The sequence below is a fragment of the Schistocerca cancellata genome, chromosome 3 (assembly GCF_023864275.1).
Source record: "Schistocerca cancellata isolate TAMUIC-IGC-003103 chromosome 3, iqSchCanc2.1, whole genome shotgun sequence".
NCBI lineage: Eukaryota > Metazoa > Arthropoda > Insecta > Orthoptera > Acrididae > Schistocerca > Schistocerca cancellata.
This window is the reverse complement of record NC_064628.1, coordinates 887,251,082-887,274,597: the sequence shown is the minus strand read 5'-3', so window position 1 is coordinate 887,274,597 and position 23,516 is coordinate 887,251,082.

Below are 23,516 nucleotides of genomic sequence, written 5' to 3'. Positions count from 1 at the left end.
GTATTTGAATACGTATGGTACGCCAGTTTCTTTGGCTCTTCAGTGTACTTCAGTCAATTCTAGTTGTCGATTCCACATCCCTCATTTTTCGTGACTGCTACTGGGTGTGTGTTGGTAATTCTTTGAGGATTCAACTTTTTGATATCGCTTTCTGTAGTACAATAACGTGATAGATAATAAACCTTGGAATCGACATCTAGATCTGACCTCAGTACCTCAAGTACGGATACAGAAGAAAAATCTTAAACACAAACAATACACACTTAACGAAGAAATAACGAGACGTGAAATGGAGAAATTGAATTGACCTAACGCCACCCTTGGAAATCGTGCCGTATAAGAAGAAATAGCCAAACATTTGCGACAACCAAGATTAGAAACACGATTGCTAATCGTTTCACTCTTGTCAATGTACGCTGTGTGCTCAGTTTCCGAGAGGATTTAAATAGGATAAAATAAATAGAATAGCTTTATCAGAAGTATGGTGAAAAAATGAAACCAAAATTAGTTTAAATTTGTCAAACCAGAAAATCTGTATAGATATCTTAGAGCATCTTCTCCACGGCTCATGAAACAAACAATACTCAGTGAGGATAGCATTTTTCATATTAAACCGAAACCTTGGGGCCGTGATCGATGTTCAAGGTTAGTGATAAGAGTGCATCCACAGTTCCAACACGAAACTAGATAGAAAACAGATATTTGAAGTCAAGTTCCGTGAGACGAGAGAGAGAGAGAGGGGGGGGGGGGCACCTGTGAGGGTATATTAACAACGTGGTGACCAATTTTGTATCCGCGATGTTGGAAGAAAGCCGTTATTTTCAAGTGGAAAGATGGTCATTTGACGTACGAAATACGTAAACACCTTCTTCCGTCGGCATGAGGGATATAAAAAATTCCGTGTACGTCTTTTAAGTTTTACACTGGAACTTCCACGAAAAACGTGTATACAAAGCTGCAGGAACATAAAACTCTTTGTCGACTAGAGAAGATAGAAAAAGTCAGTACTCTCTTCAGTTCGGAAATAATGAAATGATGTTTTCTGTAGCCAAAATTTTATCTACAGTAATGAACTACGGATATATAGAGAAGTGAAATGTCAACGATGAACAGATTAGACAAGAATAGAATAGAAGCTTTTCAAAAGTGGCGCTACACAAGAACGATGAATATCAAGTGAGTAAATAACGTAACTAATGAGGAGATACTGAATAGAATCGCGGAGAAAAGAAATCTGTGGCGCAGCCTGACTAGAAGAAGGGATCGCTTGATAGGACACATTCCGAGACATAACCAGTTTAGTACTGGAGGGAAGCGTGCGGAGCAAAAATCGTAGAGGGAGACCAAGAGATGAATACAGCAAGCAGAGTCAGAAGGATGTAGGTTGTAGTAATCATACGGAGATGAATAGGCTTACACAGGACAGAGTAAGATGTAGGACAGTGGAGAGTCTGAAAGCTTCCTACTCGCCTTTAGTTGCCTTCTTATTAATTCAAGTACGCTTGGTTTGCGTATCTAACGTTGTTGCATATCGCTGCCAGACTGTGCTACAAACCTTTCTCTGCTCTTGCTACCTTCCTCAATTCAGTACCGAGATAAATAAAGCAAGAACACATGCCGAATAATTAATTATTTTGCAAATACGATCCGCGTTAGCACAACGAATACCTCTGCTGAAGGCTCCTGTTGCCGAGCCACATACACCATACACTCTGACACGATACATATCTTTTATCTCATTAAATTTTTGTACTACCTGGGTTATGCTCATTATTATGTTTACATTCAATTGAAGGACAGTTAAAATGATGGCGATTGTGATCCAAATCATCACCCATATTGCGGGAGGTTCTTCTATTTCGCAAAATTATTTATTAGAGGTGTAGTACACATGAAACTAAGGAAATGTATGTACGAGTATTAACTATGTCCTTGCGCAGATGGCGCTTACTACCTAGCCACTGCTCTCTTAGATACGATATGCATCTGGATGTTGGGGGGATCTACGCTGCTATACCAGGAGACAGTCAAATCTGTGTCAAAACTGGATTTCGATGTGCAATTCAAGCACGAACGTCTTGTCCACCGTTAACGTACGTGACTGGCCATGCAAAGCTATTGAGAATTAAATTTCTTGGGGTGGGAAATAAAAATTATGTTCGCGCAAACACAAATTAATTGGGACGGGAAAAGTGGCAAGCAGACATGAACATTAACAGTAATAAAGACACGCTATAATGTAATACATCATACTGATTGGTTCACATGCGCACACGTTCATTCCTAGTCTTAATTTCAACAATAGTGTGTAACATCTTGTAGTTTTATGCGCTCATCACTAGTTTGATAGGTGGCAGTCATTGTTATCAACATTTCTCACTGTTTTAATAGCATGCTCTTGGACTGCAGCAGAATCCATGGTATACTCACGCTGAGTGATCGTCCTTAGGGTATATTAAGCACAAAATTTCAGACGATTCACATATGCTTACTGAAATTACGAGGCTGGCGGTCAGTTCTCCCGCTGGGGCTTCCAGGAGGACAGAGTGGAGGCAATGACCGACTGCAGGCAAGTCCATTAAATAGCAAATTATTTCACACGCTGATATATTTTTAAATATTTCACACAGATCACTCGTTTTTAATAGATATCTGCACACGAGTTCTGTGAATCATCTAAGTTATTCAAGTTACTACCCTATTGTCTACGAATCTTCTTATGGCGGAGACCATCACTGGCTCAGTGCTAACCCTCTGCAGTCCTGGTAACGAGTAACTAAAAGATGGCCACCACACCCAACGATCGCTCTGCTTCCCCAGAAGATTTATTATAAAGATACTCTGTGATGTCCCTTGCTTCACGAGAGGTTCACAAAATAACACGAAATAAAATACAATGACTATTTTCGTCACTACGACAACAAAACTATTACGCCCGCGTGAAAAGATAATGAGATGAAATAACTGGTTCCGTCTGAAGCTGCATCAATTAAGCCTTCGGACTGAAGACTGCAGCAGCAACAACAACATATAGAGCAGCCACCGAAGCATATAATTTTGACAGTAAAAGAAGAAGCCATGAAACTTAGTGATGTATGGACAGTAGCTTTACAGAATCCATAGACAAGCGACAACCGATCGTTAAGTTTTATCTCTGACGAGGATACTCTTTACCAGTCACGTGATAACTTCTAACACGCCCCTTTTTCACGGTGTTTATGTCTCTCTCCCACTGCCTGACCGTTAGTCAACAAGACCCAGTGGAATCAATAGCACCTCCGAAGATTTCCAGCGCAGTTCTGGACGTAACGATAGGAACGGAAAAGTTTCATGGACGATGACCACACAACCTAGAAGGATCACCAACAGCAAAACATCCGTTCGTGAACATAGGCAGTTCTTTTAGAAAGGAGGCTCAAAACGCATACTTCCAGTCTTTGGCGTAACTGCCATCTTTTAATCTCTGAGGATATCTACCACAGACTGCCGCATAGTGATCAGAGCCAGCCATTGAGTCAAACAGAGCTTGTATGGCGTGTAAATGTACAGCTGCCCATGCAGCTTCAACACGATACCACAGTTCATCAATAGTAGTGACTGGCGTATTGTGACGAGCCAGTTGCTCGGCCACCATTGACCAGACGTTTTCAATGTGTTGGCCAGGGTCGCAGTCGAACTTTTCCTGTATCCAGAAAAACCCGTACAGGATCTGCAACATGTGGTAGTGCATTATCCTGCTGAAACGTAAGGTTTCTCAGGGATCGAATGAAGGCTAGAGCCACGGGTTGTAACACATCTGAAATGTTACGTCCACTGTTCAAAGTTCCGTCGATGCGAACAAGAGGTGACCGAGACGTGTAACCAATGGCACCCCATAACATCACGCCGGGTGATACGCCAGTATGGCGTATACACGCTTGACGAATACACGCTTCCAATGTGCGTTCACCGCGATGTCGCTAAACACGGATGCGACCATCTTGATGCTGTAAACAGTATCTGGATTCATCCGAAAAAATGACATTTTGCCATTCGTGCATCCAGGTTCGTCGTTGAGTACACCATCGCAGGCGCTCCTGTCTACGAGCTGATAGTCCCCATCTGCTGACTCAGTGATCGAGACGTGGCTGCAGGACCCGTTACAGCCACGCGGATAAGATGCCTGTCATCTCGACTGCTAGTGATACGCGGCCGTTGGGATCCAGAATGCCTTTCCGTAATACCTTCCTGAACCCACTGATTCCATATTCTGCTAACAGTCATTGGAGCTCGACCAACACGAGCAGCAATGTCGCGATACGATAAACCGCAATCGCGATAGGCTACAATCGGACCTTTATCAAAGTCGGAAAAATGCCTCCTTACATGAGGCATTACAACAACGGTTCATCAGGCAAAGTCGGTCAACTGCTGTTTGTGTATGAGAAATCGGTTGGAAACATCCCTCATGTCGGCATGTTGTAGGTGTCGCCACCCGCACCAACCTTGTGTGAATACTCTGAAAAGCTAATCATATGCATTTCGCAACATCTTCTTCCTGTCGTTTAAATTTCGGGTCTGTAGCACGTCATCTTCGTGGTGTAGCAAATTTAATGGGCAGTAGTGTACATGTACATCCATACTCCGCAAGCCACCTGACGGTGTGTGGCAGAGATCTACTTTGAGTACCTCTATCGGTTCTCCCTTCTATTCCAGTCTCGTATTGTTCGTGGAAAGAAAGTTTGTCGGTATGCTTCTGTGTGGGCTCTAATCTCTCTGATTTTATCCTCATGGTCTCTTCGCGAGACATACGCAGGAGGGAGCAATATACTGCTTGACTCCTCGGTGAAGGTATGTTCTCGAAATTTCAACAAAAGCCCGTACCGAGCCACTGAGCATCTCTCTTGCAGAGTCTTCCACTGGGGTTTATCTGACATCTCCGTTACGCTTTCGCGATTAGTAAATGATCCTGTAACGAAGCGCGCTGTTCTCCGTTGGATCTTCTCTATCTCTTCTATCAGCCCTATCTGGTACGGATCCCACACTGCTGAGCAATATTCAAGCAGTTAGCGAACAAGTGTACTGTAACCTACTTCCTTCGATTTCGGATTGCATTTCCTTAGGAATCTTCCAATGAATCTCAGTGTGGCGTCTGCTTTACCGATCGTTAGTTTTATATGGCCATTTCATTTTAAATCACTCCTAATGCGTACTCCCAGATAATTTATGGAATTAACTGCTTCCAGTTATTGGCTTGCTATATTGTAGCTGATACAGGACCTTTCTTTCTATGTATTCGCAGCACTTGTCTACATTGAGATTCAATTGCCATTCCCTGCACCATGCGTCACTTCGTTGCAGATCTTCTTGCATTTCAGTACAATTTTCCATTGTTACAACCTCTCGATATACTACAGCATCATCCGCAAAAAGCCTCAGTGAATTTCCGATGTTATCCACAAGGTAATTTATGTATATTTTGAATGGCAACGGTCCTACGACACTCCCCTGCGGCACACCTGGAATCACTATTACTTCGGAAGACTTCTCTCCATTGAGAATGACATGCTGCTTTCTGTTATCTAGGAACTCTTCAATCCAATCACACAGTTGGTCTGATAGTCCATATACTCTTACGTTGTTCATTAAACGACTATGGGGAACTGTATCAAACGCCTTGCGGAAGGCCGGCCGCGGTGGCCAAGCGGTTCTAGGCGCTTCAGTCGGGAACCGCGTGACTGCTACGGTCGCAGGTTCGAATCCTGCCTCGGACATGGATGTGTGTATGTTCTTAGGTTAGTTAGGTTTAAGTAGTTCTAAGTTCTAGGGGACTGATGACCACAGATGTTAAGTCCCATAGTGCTCAGAGCCATTTGAACCATTTGATCCTTGCGGAAGTCAAGAAACACGGCATCAACCTGGGAACCCGTGTCTTTACACAATGAGTGTATAAGATTTCTTTGGCCCAGCCCAGGCAACCACCTAACTTTAATAGCATCATAAACGTGAAATCTGTGGCACTCACTATGTTAAACAACGTTGAAGCCTGTATAAAGGTAACGAATGATTTTTAAAAAAAATTCAAATGTGTGTGAAATCTTATGAGAGTTAACTGCTTAGGTCATCAGTCCCTAAGCTTACACACTACTTAACCTAAATTATGCTAAGAACAAACACACACCCATGCCCAAGGGAGGAATCGAACCTCCGCCGGGACCAGCCGCACAGTCTACGACTGCAGCGCCTGAGACCGCTCGGCTAATCCCACGCTGCGATGATTTTCACCAACAGCCCGTTAAGTAATATCGTGGTCGTGTTAATAGGTACAAAAATGTATTTGACAACAACCTAAAACACATACATACATCATATACGAAGAAAAGAAAAATGATGTTACAATTAATAGTACGTCCAGTCACGCGAGGCATCGATAATTGCCTTTTATCTCCGAGGCAAGACTGAAAACAAGTTCTCCACGAATTCACGAGGAAGATACCTCCAAATGCGTCGAATTTGCGTTTCAAAGTGAATTTTTCTTGCGTTTGATGCAGTGTTAAGAATGAGTTTCCCGAAAAGCGGTTACAACTCATTTTTTCCACTTCTGGAGTCCCTTTACCGATTGAGCGACGTTCTTCAAAATCACCCACGTTTTTAACTAATTTATAGCGTGTTATCCACTTTTGTACAAATGACTTTGATTACCCTCTATATTTAGAAGCCGAAGCACGACTCATTTTCGGACCTTTGTGGTGGCTACAGAGAAAAACAGCTTCAAAACGCGACAGGTAAACTGCACACTTGTCCCATCTTCCGTATATAAGTCAAGAGTTCAAATGAAATTAATGCTTTATGGGCATTGCATGAAGGAGAAAGGTTCCCTCTATTGGGCTGTGAAAGAACTACAGTGATATCTTCCACCATCTGTTTGTAATGGGCTACGTTCTTACTTAACAGACTGTACCTGAAACAATATTATAACCAGTGTGCGATTTTGTGACACTAATAGAGAGTAAAAATAGATGCAGATCAATTGCTAAAATAAAACAGACAACGCATAAAAATTTTAATAAGAGAATATGTATCTGATACACGGACAGCAATGTGTATTAGAATAAAATTTTATAATGTCCTGTGTAGATTTAATTTTATATCATTGTTCTCTCCATCTCGGTACTGTTACAGTGGGAGGGATATACCCTTAGAGGAACGATTGATGCCTGATGCACAACACATTTAACATGCATAACGTGTATAAAACTGAGAGGTGAGCTGCAACAGCCTTCGCATCTGCGCAGTACGACAACACTGACGGAAGTGTGGTGACGTCACGAGCTATGCAGGCGGGCGGGTGTGGCCCGGATAGCGCACGTCCAAATTACGTGACTGCAGAACGCGGCTCATTAACTTAATGCGAGCTGTCAGGAGCCTGACGACACTGCAAACATCCGCCACATTTTTGTACCACAAACTAAAACCGTCACTAGCTAATAATGAAGGGCAAAGTCTCACGCAAGAAGTGCACACGCTGAAAAATGTACCAAGACGCAATAGATTTATAAAAGTAAGCAGTGTAGCATATTTGAGTGACTTATTAACTATGAGAATGCTTTGTGCTGATTGGGTGCTATATTTACTAAATAGTGACAGAAAAGCAAAGGTGAAATGAATTTATCGCCAATATTCTGAAAATTTTAAAAGGATTCAAAGTTAGTTTCGTTGCCCATTTTTCTACTCGAAGCACTGCCAGACGTCTGATATAGCGTATTAAGCTGAAACGGCACTGCGTCGACCAACAACAATATTATTAATCTACAAAACCCAGATACTTTTACGACACGAAGCGTTCGGTTTATCCTTTGAGAATGCCATTGTGTAAAATTATTTTTTAAAATCTACCTTTGTTACAGGTATGCTACACATTAGACACAATGTTATAATATACGTACCAAACACTCCAACAAGCTGAGCACTACAGTACGACTCTACACATGCCGTACCTAACATAAAAATATCTACACACGAGAAAATAAGTCATTTTATGCTATATGAACACTGAGTTTTTTGTGATGATAGATTTTTTAGTCATTTGTAGGATATTTTGCAACATCTCAACATTTCGCCATGTAACAGACTACAACAACCTAATCCCAATCCCTACATTTAAACGGAAATATCCTGATCGACCGACTGATCGACTCATCATCGATCAGCCCAAATGCTAAGGGTAGGAACTTGAAATTTCAAGTGGGCCTTGATCTCGTACTGTACTAATAGTTTAACAAGGGGGTGAAATAGGGGATGAAAAGTTTTTGGAGATATATCGCTATTACGTCAATTTTGAAGCAGGAACTAAAAAAAATATGTTTTGTTTCAGAAATAAAAGAATACGTGTTTCAGCATTTCTGGAAATTCAACCCCTGACGGAGTGAATAAGTTGGGGTAGGTTTTTTTAATGAATCACTGTTGAGGAATTACTAAAGCGTTTTTAAAGGCACATCTATTAAAACTGGTACCTGACTTCACGATTGGAAATGAAAAAAATATTTGTTTCAGTATTTTCGGAAATTCAGCACCTAAGACGATGAAGTAGGGCCTCACTGATTCACTAACTCATTATCGTTCAGCCCAAACCGCTAAGGATAGAGACTTTATCTTATACAGTAGACATCCTTTAAGAAAGAATTTTTCGAAATTCCATCCCTAAGGGGGAAGTTTTAAGCTAGAACTACGAAAATTGGTATTTCGTTTACACTGCTTGCATAGTGTTTAGATTTACACATGAGCAATGAGCGTAACATACGGTTCGATTAAACAAAAAAAAAAGTATGCAGACCATACAATCCACGCGAGCGAAGGAGTGAGCCCTAAGCTAGTAATGTGAATATTTTTGTATGGAACATGTTGGTATCGAATGATGAAATTTTGAACATTCTTGTACGTTGCTGCAATGGGTCGCTTAAAAGCAACAGATCCAATGCTGTTAAAAGTTTTGTATTCGAAGAATTTCAGGTTTAACCCATCCTCACAACATCTGCCAAACTAAATACGAAAGTCATGAGAACGCACACTAAACATTAAGGATGAAAACATTAGAAGCTGTTTAAAAGAAAAGAAAAATTTCAGAAGTGAATCATCATACCAAACAGAATGCCTTTATACGTAGTTTAGCGTCACATCTGTGCACTGTCAAATCGATGCTCATCTAACTTTTATCAGGATTCCTATGTTTAAAAAGCATTTTGCACGCGCAGCCAAACTTCTAGATTGTGTGTTCCTATCCTCATCCATTTTTCTGGTAGGGAATCGATACACGATCCAACACTGCAGGTAGGATCGAAACGATGACTTTTTGGTGCAAACTATTTGCATTAAAATGCTCGATAGCTCTTCCAGAAAGGTTGTTGAATAGCATTCATCTAGCGACCGTATTTCATTCAGCTGTTTCAGCTAGACACGCAGGCAGAGACGGTAGAAATAATGAGTTACAGGGAATTAATTAAGGGAGAGGGGCTTGACGTCAAACGGGCACCACAGGACATTTTAAATTCCACGGTTTATACTTTTACACATAAATTTATAAAACTTTGTCAGCATGACCAGGAAGGATTCGGGATTAACACCCATAGCAGTGGAAGTTCAAAAACATAACAAAATAATTTTTTTCCGTGGAAAATTTCATCATTTTTCCACCTACTATTTCATATAATTACTGACCTAATTTAATATGGTCTCGAAAGTCTGCTAATTAAGAGGTATAACCTTACGCTAAGTATTTATCACAGTAAGTCAAGCTAAAAAACAGTATCGATGTCTTCCGGTATAGTAGCCCACAGCGCACAAATTATCCACATTATATTCATCCAATATTTGAGAGTGAGAGCACCTAGCGACTGTCAACAACTTTAGACTTATTTAAAACCTATAAGAAACTTTTACCGCTGACGTCCCACACAAAATAATAAAAAAAGTTTATCGCCTACTACGTTTTTACTATTTATGCAGTGTAACTTTAGCATCAGGTATGGCTTTTCAATTTATTACTTCTTTATTACTAACCCTATTCGCAACACGTTTTGGAGACACCATCCGCATACACCACTGAATGTACCTGCAAAATTATGTAATTGCACGACACATAGTGAAAAGTGCCAATCAATCCACCTTGACAAAAAATTTTGAGGAAAGGAACCAGGCGTTGTTTCTACTGTCTTCTGATTGGCAAGACACCTAATACCACTGAAAAATTCGTTTTGTCGATTGCTGAGTTCGCCCCCTTCACGTTTCTGTCTGTCTCTTTTCATAGAAGTGGGGCGGGTTGGATTTTGTGCAGGGTTAGTCTGTCTTTGTTCTGGGATCTGTTGAATATGAGGTGCCGCTTCTGTACAAACTTGGAAGGTGATTTTGGATGGGAGTTTGTTCGGTTTTTCGTGTTAGGAACTCGCTGTAATTTTTAAAGTTGTTTGTCATAAAAATAATAGGGTTCACGTGAGTGATAAGTTTGTTATTGTTTAACTACATAATGAGGGAGCCAACGTTGCTCTTCGTGCATTCACGTTTCACCTCAGCCATCGTAACACCGATTAAGTTTCGTCCTTCTTTTCGCTGTCAGCCACAAGGTAATTTTGAGGACACAACATTTACTAGAAAGTGGCGAATTCTGTGTTTGGTTTTTTTTGTGTTTGAATTTATGTATGTGAGCACATGAGTGCCCATGTTGTTTCCCTTAATTAAACTAATCCTCCCTGAATAATCATGATTAGTATAATGACAAATAGCTTCCCCTTCACGAACCATAGTATTAGCATTTGTATTTTAGAGAATCACGTTCCATAATGTGAATAAGAATCAATTTATAATCAATTTAGATAGTTGGATGTTTCCCTAATGTGAATACCAGCGCCCCATTCCACCTCCTCTGGCAAGTAAACCGATTTACCATGTAAGAGAGAGATACTAGGAAGTATTTCGTGAAGTTCATTCGCTGTTCAGTCGATGTGAAGCGTCGGAGATAGATTTCATTGCACTGTTTTTTTGTGATAGAACATAGCACCAACTTTAATTAATGTGTGTGTGATTTCAGACGGATTGTCATTCAATGGAAGTTAGGGTATGATAAACACCATGTTCATTAGCAAACCCTCGACTACGAAGAAGTCTGTTGTATGGCATAAGTATGTCTCATCAAAAATGCGGTTACCAAATATTTAGACGATTTCAATATTTAATAAACAGCGGACGGCTTTAAATAAATTTCACTAGGTCAGGAGATTTTTTATTTTGAGTCATTCGTCTTCTGTCTCGTTTAATGCGGCTCGCCACGCATCGAAGCCCTCTTCTGTGGCAACCTTTTCGCCTAGGAGTAGCACTTGCCACGTACGTCACCAAGTATTTACTCTGTCTTCCTTTACAGTTTTTATCCTCCACAGATCCCCCAGTACCATGAAAGATATTCTCTGACGTCTTAACAGATGTCCTGTCATCTTGTCCCATCTTCTATCAGTGTTTTCCATACATTCCTTTCATCGCCGATTCTGCGGAGAACCTCTTCATTCGTTACCTCCACAAAATTTTCTGTAGGACGACATCTCAAATACTTCGATTCTCTTCTCTTCCGGTTTTCCCACAGTCCATTTTTCACTAACATACAATGCTGTGCTCCAACCGTCCGTTCTCAGATATTTCTTCCTCAAACCTTGGCCAATGTATCAGAATTCCATATCTTCATCTACCGAAGCCTGATATAAAGTTTCTCGCTGTTCTCATTTCTGTTACTTCTCATTACTTTCATCTTTATTTTTTTTTTACTGTCAATCCATATTCTCACTAGACCGTTCATTCTATTCAAAAGGTTCTGTAATTCTTCTTCACTTTCAATGAGGATAGCAATATCATCACCTCATCTTATCATTGATATCCTTCCACCGCGAATTTTAATCTCACTCTTGAACGTTTCTTTTATGAGGCTTACCCAGAAAGTAACGCACCGCATTTTTTCTCTCAGCTGACAACAATGCTACGAATGCGAAACGTTACGTGTGTATTACACTCATGGTCATAAATTATACACGAAACTGGCACTAATAGCGTAGGCACATAGGGAACGCACGTGAAGTAGGTCTGTAAGTCCACGGTATTGGTGATAAGTTGAGAAAAAGGTCCGGAAATATACGTGCTACAAAACGCCACTGTTTCCTGCTCATGTATCCTGACATCAGTATGGGATATGATCACCATGCACACGTACACAGGCCGCACAACGGGTTGGCATACTCTGGATCAGATGGTCGAGCAGCTGCTGGGGGCCTCGTGATGACTGGGTGTTGTGTGATGTCCTTAGGTTAGTTATGTTTAAGTAGTTCTAAGTTCTAGGGGACTGATGACCATAGATGTTAAGTCCCAGAGTGCTCAGAGCCATTTGAACCATTTTAGCCAGCTGCTGGGGTATGGCCTCCCATTCTTGCACCAGTGCCTGTCAGTGCTCCTAATGTGTCGAAGGGGTTTGAAGACGTGCAGCGATACGTCGACCGAGAGCATCCCAGACGTGCTCGATGGGGTTTAGGTCTGGAGGACAGGGTCGCTCCATTCGCCTAATTTCTTCTGTTTCAAGGTGCTCCTCCACTATGACAGCTCTATGGTGCCGTGCGTCATCATCCATCAGGAGGACCCACTGCCCCCTGAAAAGGCGGACATACTGGTGCAAAATAATGTCCAGTCACACCTCACCTGTTACAGTTCCTCTGTCAAAGACATGCAGTGGTGTATATGCACCAATAACAATCCCACCCCACACAACGACCTCCATACATGTCCCTTCAAGGACATTAAGGGGTTGGTATCTAATTCATGGTTCACGCCAGATGAAAACCCGGCGAGAATCACTGTTCAGACTATACCTGGACTCGTCAGTGAAGATAACCTGGGACCACTGTTCCAGTGACCATGGACTGTGTTGTTGACACCAGGCCTTACGGGCTCTCCTGTGAGCAGGGTCAGTGGACTGCACCTTGCGGGTCTCCGGGTGAATAAACCATGTCTGTTCAGTTGTCTGTAGACTGTGTGTCTGGACACAGCTGTTTCAGTGGCTGCAGTAAGGTCCAGAGCAAGGCTACCTGCAGTATTCAGTGGCCGTCTGCGGGCACTGATGGTGAGATATCGGTCTTGTTGTGATGCTGTACACTGTGGACGTCACTTACTGTAGTGCCTGGACACGTTTCCTGTCTGCTAGAATCGTTGACATAATCTTCAGATCGTACTTTGTGGCACATGGAGGGCCCGTGCTACGACCTGCTGTGTTTGACCAACCTCCAGTCGCCCTAGTATTCTATCCCTCATAACGTGATAAATATGTGTTCTTTCAGCCATTTTCAACACACAGTCACCATTAGCACGTCTGAAAACGTCTGCACACTTACTCGTTGCACCGCACTCTGACATGCACCAACACACCTCTGCGTATGTGGGCTGCTGCCAGCGCCACTGTGGAACGACCGCAGGTCAAATGCACCGCATGGTCATACCCCGAGGTAACTCAAACCCGCAAACCGCCCACCACAGCGTTTTTTCACGATGTATCAGCATTGTCCTTAATTTATGAGCATGTGTGTATTTGAAGTCTCCCGAGTGAGCAGGACAAGTTTCCGTCACTTCCGACGGATAGCGTAGCTGTGAGACAGTTTCAAAAATGGCGTCTGCAGGTGATGTCCGTTATAAGCAACGTGCCTTCATTGAAAGAAACTTTGGAGAATATTCACAAAATGTATGGAGTATCTGCTGTCGACAGAAGTACCTACAGTTAGTCACTGGACATGGAGGTCGAGGTCATCAGAAGGCTGGTCGGTGGAGCTTCACCATTCGCAGCGGTGAGGGAGACCATCCACGGGGGTCGCACTTGACAGGCCTGACCTAGGCCCCTAGGAGTTACTTTTATTTTTGGCCATTAAAGGATGCCATTAGTGAAAGGCATTTTGGGGACGAAGAGGAGGTGAGTTACACAGTGAAGCACTGGCTCCGCCACCATGACAAGGACTGGTATCGACAGGGCATACACGCCCTTGTTCCGCGCTGGAAGGAGGCCATAGAACAGGATGGAGATTACATGGAAAAATAGGGTATGTAGATAAAACAGTGCGTCTGGTTCTCAATATGGTTCAAATGACTCTGAGCACTATGGGACTTAACTTCTGTGGTCATCAGTCCCCTAGAACTTAAAACTACTTAAACCTAACCTAAGGACATCACACACACCCATGCCAGAGGCAGGATTCGAACCTGCGACCGTAGCGGTCGCGCGGTTCCAGACTGTAGCGCCTAGAACCACCCGGCCACTCCGGCCGGCTTCTCATTATGTTCAATTAAGAACTGTTGAAGGAAAAATATGCGTTGCACTTTCTGGGAAACCCTGGTATTTCCGTTATTGCTTCTTCGATGTGTAGACGGAATGGGAGGGATCACAGACTACATCCTTATCTTACAACCCTTTTACGAGACATGACGTAATAAATCGCGATGTGTGAATAATCTTACCTAAAAAAAAAAAAAAAAAAAAAAACACATACGCCAGCCATACTCATCCAGTAAATAATAGGCCTACGGAACTAATTAAAGCCACATAATTAAGGCTTTTGCATCTTCCTACCTGAAGGTTTTATACGCTCGACGCCCAACAGTTGACACATTGTCTCATTTGTAAAGTAATCAGACGTTCAAAGTTAGTTTATACACGAAAGTTCGGTTGTATGAAGATTTGGGATGGGGCTATTACTGTCCGTTTAGTCTGCCTCGTTCTCCGCGCTTGTGGCCACCCTGGGCACAGTGATTTCGGCGGCCGCGCGAGACGGCCGGTGCAGTACAGTGGAGGGCAAGCAGGGAGGCGGGGCGCCTGTACCGCAGCGGGCCACCAGGAAGCGCAGAGTCAACACAATATGCCGGCGCCGGTCACAGGCGGGGCGGCGGCCCGGGAACTCATTACGCGGCCACGGCTGCCGCTGCCGCTGCCGCTGCCGGTGCCGCTGCCGCTGCCGGTGTTCTGGGCAGCCAGCGCCCGTCGCGGATCAGCCCGGCCTGCCAGAGCCTCATCCCGGCCACTTCAAACTCCGCGGCCGCGTGAGTGCTGCTTACAGCCTAATCCGCTGTCCAAAGCAGACCGCCTTCCAGGAATTCACTAAATATGCACTCTAGCGCTGGTCACCGAACAGTGTGGACTGGCGAAACTCAACTCGACAGTCACAATTTGTCGGAAACATACATTCTTATTCACGGAATCAGAGTTGTAAGAACTGTGGCTGTCAGCTAAGGCGCTCTTGACACTACACTATCACACTGTTGTTGTAGTTGTGCTCTTCAGTCCTGAGACTGGTTTGATGCAGCTCTCCATGCTACTCTATCCTCTGCAAGCTTCTTCATCTCCCAGTACCTACTGCAGCCTACATCCTTCTGAATCTGCTTAGTGTATTCATCTCTTGGTCTCCCTCTACGATTTTTACCCTCCACGCTGCCCTCCAATACTACATTGGTGATCCCTCGATGTCTCAGAACATGTCCTAACAACCGATCCCTTCTTCCAGTCAAGTTGTGCCACTAACTACTCTTCTCCCCAATTCTATTCAATACCTCCTCATTAGTTATGTGATCTACCCATCTAATCTTCAGCATTCTTCTGTAGCACCACATTTCGAAAGCTTCTATTCTCTTCTTGTCTAAACTATCGTCTATGTTTCACTTCCATACATGGCTACACTCCATACAAATACTTTCAGAAACGACTTCCTGGCACTTAAATCTATACTCGATGTTAACAAATTTCTCTTCTTCAGAAACGCTTTCCTTGCCATTGCCAGTCTACATTTTATATCCTCTCTACTTCGACCATCATCAGTTATTTTGCTCCCCAAATAGCAAAACTCCTTTACTACTTTAAATGTCTCATTTCCTAATCTAATTCCCTCAGCATCACCCGATTTAATTCTACTACATTCTATTCTCCTCGTTTTGCTTTTGTTGATGTTCATCTTATATCCTCCTTTCATAACACTGTCCATTCCGTTCAGCTGCTCTTCCAAGTCCTTTGCTGTCTCTGACAGAATTACAATGTCATCTGCGAACCTCAAAGTTTTTATTTCTTCTCCATGGATTTTAATAGCTACTCCGAATTTTTCTTTTGTTCCCTTTACTGCTCTCTCAATATACAGATTGCATAACATCGGGGAGAGGCTACAACCCTGTGTCACTCCCATCCCAACCACTACTTCCCTTTCGTGTCCCTCGACTCTTATAACTGCCATCTGGTTTCTGTACAAATTGTAAATAGCCTTTCGCTCCCTGTATTTTACCCCTACCACCTTTAGAATTTGAAAGAGAGTATTCCAGTCAACATTGTCAAAAGCTTTCTCTAAGTCTACAAATGCTAGAAACGTAAATTTGCCTTTCCTTAATCTTTCTTCTAAGATAAGTCGTAAGGTCAGTATTGCCTCACGTGTTCCAATATTTCCACGGAATCCAAACTGATCTTCCCCGAGGTCGGCTTCTACCAGTTTTTCCATTCATCTCTAAAGAATTCGCGTTAGTACTTTGCAGCTCTGACTTATTAAACTGATAGTTCGGTAATTTTCACATCTGTCAACACCTGCTGTCTTTGGGATTGGAATTATTATATTCTTCTTGAAGTCTGCGGGTATTTCGCCTGTCTCATACATCTTGCTCACCAGATGGTAGAGTTTTGTCAGGACTGGCTCTCCCAAGGCCGTCAGTAGTTCTAATGGAATGTTGTCTACTCCGGGGGCCTTGTTTCGACTCAGGTCTTTCAGTGCTCTGTCAAACTCTTCACGCAGTATCGGATCTCCCATTTCATCTTCATCTACATCCTCTTCCATTTCCATAATATTGTCCTCAAGTACATCGCCCTTATATAGACCCTCTATATACTCCTTCGATCTTTCTGCTTTCCCTTCTTTGCTTAGAACTGGGTTTCCATCTGAGCTCTTGATATTCACACAATTGGCTCTCTTTTCTGCAAAGGCCTCTTTAATTTTCCTGTAGGCAGTATCTATCTTACCCCTAGTGAGATAAGCCTCTACATCGTTACATTTGTCCTCTAGCCATCCCTGCTTAGTCATTTTGCACTTCCTGTCGATCACATTTTTGAGACGTTTCTATTCCTTTTTTGTCTGCTTCATTTACTGCGTTTTTATATTTTCTCCTTACACTACTGGCCATTAAAATTGGTCCGCCGCTCGTGGTCTCGCGGTAGCGTTCTCGCTTCCCGAGCACGGGGTCCCGGGTTCGATTCCCGGCGGGGTCAGGGATTTTCACCTGCCTCGAGATGACTGGGTGTTTGTGTTGTCCTTATCATTTCATCATCATCCAGGAAAGTGGCGAAATTGGACTGAGCAAAGGTTGGGAAATTGTACGGGCGCTGATAACCACGCAGTTGAGCGCCCCACAAACCAAACATCATCATCCCATTAAAATTGCTACACTACGAAGATGACGTGCTATGGACGAGAAATTTAACCAACAGGAAGAAAATGCTGTGTTATGCAAATAATAAGCTTTTCAGAGCATTCACACATGATTGGCGCCGGTGGCGACACATACAACGTGCTGACATGAGGAAAGTTTCCAACCGATTTCTCAGACACAAACAGCAGCTGACCGGCGTTGCCTGGTCAAACGTTGTTTTGATGCCTCGTGTAAGGAGGAGAAATGCGTACCATCACGTTTCCGACTTTGATAAAGGTCGAATTGTAGCCTATCGCGATTGCGGTTTATCGTATCGCGACATTGCTGCTCGCGTTGGTCGAGATCCAAAGACTGTTAGCAGACTATGGAATCGGTGGGTTCAGGACGGTAATACAGAACGCCGTGCTGGATCCCAACGGCCTCGTATCACAAGCAGTCGAGATGACAGGCATCTTATCGGCATGACTGTAACGGATCGTGCAGCCACGTCTCCATCCCTGAGTCGACAGATGGGGACGTTTGCAAGACAACAACCGTCTGCACGAACAGTTCGACGACGTTTGCAGCAGCATGGACACTATCAGTTCGGAGACCATGGCTGCGGTTACCCTTGCGGCTGCATCACAGACAGGAGTGCCTGCGATGGTGTACTCAACGACGAACTTGGGTGCACTAATGGCAAAACGTCATTTTTTCGGATGAATCCAGATTCTGCTTATAGCATCATGATGGTCGCATCCGTGTTTGGCGACATCGCGGTGAACGCACATTGGAAGCGTGTATTCGTCATCGCCATACTGGCGTATCACCAGGCGTGATGGTATGGGGTGCCATTGGTTACACGTCTCGGTCACTTCTTGTTCACGTTGACGGCACTTTGAACAGTGGACGTTACATTTCAGATGTGTTACGACCCGTGGCTCTACCCTTCATTCGATCCCTGTGAAACCCTACATTTCAGCAGGATAATGGCCGACCGCATGTTGCAGGTCGTGTACGGACCTTCCTGGATGCAGAAAATGTTCGACTGCTGCCCTGGCCAGCACATTCTCCAGATCTCTAACCAATTGAAAACGGCTGGTTAATGGTGGCCGAGCAACTGGCTCGTCACAATAGTCCAGTCGCTACTCATGATGAACTGTGGTATCGTGTTGAAGCTGCATGGGCAGTTTTATCTGTACACGCCATCTAAGCTCTGTTTGACTCCATGCCCAGACATATCAAGGCCGTTATTGCGGCCAGAGGTCGTTGTTCTGGGTACTGATTTCTCAGGATCTATGCACCCAAACTGCGTGAAAATGTTATCACATGTCAGTTCTAGTATAATATATTTGTCCAATGAATACCCGTTTATCATCTGCATTTCTTCATGGTGTAGCAATTTTAATGGGCAGTAGTGTACTTAAAATTACTGAAATACAGTGATGCTAATGGGGAGTGTTCCAACATCAAGCACTAGTCCGATATTTATCAAACGTTTTGGAGTTTTTCTTGACATTATGAGTACGTGCCGATTAAACTGCCTGTATTGTCGTTTGTCATAGACACCATGGCAGACGTGTCACTTCCTAATTCACAGGTTGACACCAGAAATTATGAGTATTGCTGGCATAGGCAGCTACGCAGCCCCGCGGTCGCAAGCCGACGGCTACCCCAACGACACGCCCCCCTTGGCCAGCGCAGGCAGAACCACTATCGAAGAGACCGCCACAGCTATGACGGCCGCCTTCGGTCATGTGTTTTGTACGTGCAAGTACTTAGTCTCTCTCTCCCTCTCTCTCTCTCTCTCTCTCTCTCTCTCTCTCTCTCTCTCTCACACACACACACACACACACACACACACACACACAGCGATGAATGAAAACATTATGACCACTGCCCAATATGAGCTTGACTGCCGCTTTGTGCTACTGAGGGCACATAATGCGATAAGATCACCATAACAGGTGCGATAATAAAGGAATGAGACTGATGTGAAAAAAATGTTGCTTACCGTTTTAGTCAAGTTTAGTGTTGTCTCCTTCAAAGTAGTTCCCTTCTTATTGCACACACTTTTTCCAGCACTTCTGACATTGATGGTAACATTTCTGGAACTCATCTTCTGTAATATCCTCCGACACCCTCGTCACAGCTTTTTGGACATCTTGTGTTGTTTGAAAATGGTGTCCCCTGACCGCCGTTTCGACTCTTGGAAATAGAAAAAAGTCGCATGGAGCGATATCTGGTGAATAAGGTGGCTGTAGTAGTACTAAAATTTGTTTTGAGGTTAAAAACTGCTGTACTGACAGAGCAGTATCGGGTGGCGCATTATCGTGATCCAGATCTTCAGTTATTATTAGACGAACCATTTCTCGATTGATGTTCAGTTCTTCTGCAATCATTTTCACGGATAATCTTCGATCAGATCGTACGAGTTCACGCACCCTAGTCAAGTTGACATCCGTCCGTGAGGTTGATGGCCGTCCACTGCGGTGTTTATCTTCAACATTCGTTCTGCCTTCGCTAATCATTTTATGCCAACGAAAAACTTGAACTCTTGCCATAACCTCCTCTCCAAAAGACTTCTGAAGCTTACTGTAAGTTCTCGTCGCGTTTTCACCCGATTTAACGCAAAAAGAAATGGCATACTGTTGCGCAATATTATGCGGTTCCATTTCCGTGACGAGAGACACGAACACGTGTTAACTTATTGCAGCACAACTCACGACTTAGCAGTTGCATCGATATGCCTCTTGGACTAGAAGCAGCTTATAGACCAAGGTCAAAGATATTGTGCCTACGCAAGCCTGCAGGGTTGCCACATCTTGCAAAGAAAATCAGTCTCATTACTTTATCGTCGCAGCTCGTGTAACTGGAGCACAGGCGAATGAGAAATCACTCCAGCGACAGTATGGCCCGCAAATGAGAAATCCACTGTCACAACTCGACAAAAGGGCAGGTCGTTGTTACACAGCACATAGGAAAGGGCATCTGCGAAAGTGCGAAATTGGCGGTCTGTTTAAGTGCTACTGTCATGAGAGTCTATGGGTGAAACACAGTGTAACCACGAGTGGGCGATAAGGTTTAGCATATCCTAGCCTCAACATAGAACATGGTGATCACAGGGCTTTGCGTTGTGTAAAATAGGATAAGCGGCGTTCTGTGGCATTTATGACAACAGAGTACAATGCCGTTGCAGGCGCAAGTGTTATGGAGCAGACTTTCCAGTACACACTGTTGGACACGTCGTGCTGCAGAAGGCACCTTCATCCTGTTTCCTTGTTGAACGATCGTCATCGTCAAATACACACGCATAGCTACTTTTAAAGTGGAATTATGCCTGCCCCTTCGACAGAGTAGACCTGAATTAATTTAGTGCGGTATTCGTTCTACCGATACACATTAACGGAGACAGTAAAACACGAAAATAAACAGTCCTCTAGCAGCGACGGCACCGCTGACTGCTCCGCCGTGCAAAAGGGCTGCCATTCATTGTTGAAATACTAATTATTCTTCGTGCTTTACTGTTCCTGTTAATTCATATCAATAACACGATAATCGCACTAGGCTAATTTGGTACTGTTCTATCGACTAGGCACGTAAAATTTCGATTTAAAACAAAACATTTTGTTTGTAACGGTTTATGTGTGTGTGTGTGTGTGTGTGTGTGTGTGTGTGTGTGTGTGTTTGTGTCTGTGACGCGAGATATTTTCAGTATTTGCGTGCCATTAACACGAAAAAGGAAATGCTAAGATTCAATAAATGTATAGTGGCGGTCAGTGAAGCAAAATGGGAAGAAGGCAAGGATTTCAGGGCAGATGAGTATAGGGCAATATCAATAAGAGCAAAAAATGGTGTAATAGGAGCAGGATTCATCATGAGTAGGAAGGTAGGACAGAGTGTTAGTGACTGTCAACAGTTCAGTGATAGGGTTGTTCATCAGAATTTACAGAACCAACTCCGATAACGATAGTTCACGTTTACATGTCGACGTCGCAAGCGGAAGATGAACAGATAGAGAAAGTACATGAGGATATTGGACGGGTAATTCAATACGTAATGGGAGACGAAAGCCTAACAGTCATGGCTATTGGATCGCGATTGTAGGAGAAGAAGTAGTACAAAGGGTTACAGCAGAAAGTGGGCTTGGTAGTAGGAACGAGAGAGGAGACAGACTAATTGAGTTCTGCAATACATTTCATCTAGTAGTACCGAATACACTGTTGAAGGTGGCCGAGCGGTTCTAGGCGCTACAGTCTGGAACCGCGCGACCGCTACGGTCGCAGGTTCGAATCCTGCCTCGGGCATGGATGTGTGTGATGTCCTTAGGTTAGTTAGGTTTAATTAGTTCTAAATTCTAGGCGACTGATGACCTCAGAAGTTAAGTCGCATAGTGCTCAGAGCCATTTGAACCATTTGAACTGTTGAAGAATCAAAAGAGGAAGAGGTATGCTTGGAAAAGACCGAGAGATACGCGGAAGATTGCTTTATGTCAGATTACGTCATGGTCAGGCAGAAATTCCGAAACGATATACTGGAGTGTAAGACGTCCCCAGAAGCAGATATAGATTCAGATCACAATTTAGTAGCGGTGAAGAATGGGCTGAAGTTTAAGAGAGTAGTCACGAAGAATAAATGCGCAAAGAAGTGGCATACAGAAGTAATAAGGAATGAAGAGATAGGTTTGAAATTTTCTCAGACTGTAGATGTCGAAATAAGCAACGGCTCAGTACGCTGTTCACTTGAAGAGGAATAGACATCTCTAAGAAGAACAGTCACGGAAGTGGGAAAGTAAAACATAGGTAGGAAGAAGGTAACTGCGAAGAAACCCAGGAGTAACAGAAGGAATGCTTCATCTTATCGATAATAGATGGTAGTATACAAATGCCAGGGAAATTCAGCAATACAGAAATACAAGTCAATTGGAATGAAATAAATAGGAAGTGCATCGAAAATAAGGCGAATTGGCTGCATTAAAAATGGGAAGAAGTGGAAAAAGTATGATTGTTAGATGGACTGACTCAGCATGTAGAAAAGTCAAAACAACCATCTGTGAAATTAAAAGCATGGATGGTAATACTGAATTACACTGTTAAATGCAGAGGAGTGATCAGACGGATGGAAAGAGTATAATGAAGGCCTCTATCACGAGGAAAACTTGTCTGATGTGATTGAACAAGAAATAGGAATCTAAACAGAAAAGATAGGTGATCTAGTATTGCAATCAGAATTTAAAAGATCTTTGGACGCCTTATGATCTAATAAGACAGAAAGTATACATGACATTCCAGCAGAATTTCTGAAATCGTTGAGGGTAGTGGCAACAAAAGGACTATTCACGTTGGTACGTAGAATATATGAGTCTTGCAATATACCATCTGACTCTGGGAAAAATCTCATACACACAGTTCCGAAGATTGCAAGAGCCGACAAGTGCGACAATTATAGCACAATCAGGTTAACAGCTCACTCACATACTGAAGTTGCTAACAAGAAAGGCAAAGATACCAGAGATGACATTGCGGTTGATAATGCGGTTAAGACATGGAAAAAGCGTTCGATATTGTAAAATTGTCCAAGATATTCGAAATCCGGAGAAAATAGGGGTAAGCAATAGAGAAAGAGAAGTACTGTACAATATGTGCAAGATCCAACAGGGAATACTGTGGAATAACAAGAACGAAATGCTAGGATTAAAAAGGGTGTAAGACAGGGATGCAGTCTTTTGACCATGCTGTTCAACCTATATATCAAAGAAGTAACGAGAGAAATAAATGGTTCAAGAGTGGAATTAAAATTCAAAGTGAGAGCATATGAATGGTAAGATTCGCTGGTGACACTGCTATTCTCAGTGAAAGTGAAGAAGAATTACAAGACTTGCTGAATGGGATAAACAGTGTAAGGAGTACAGAACATGGACTGCGAGTAAATCGAAGAAAGTCGAAAGTAATGACAAGCAGCAGAAATGAGAACAGCGAGAAAGTTCAATATCAAGACTAGAGTTCATGAAGTAGATGAAATTAACTATTCTGCTACCTAGGTAGCAAAATAACCTAGAATGGACGTAGCAAGCAGGACATAAAAAGCAGACTAGCACCGGG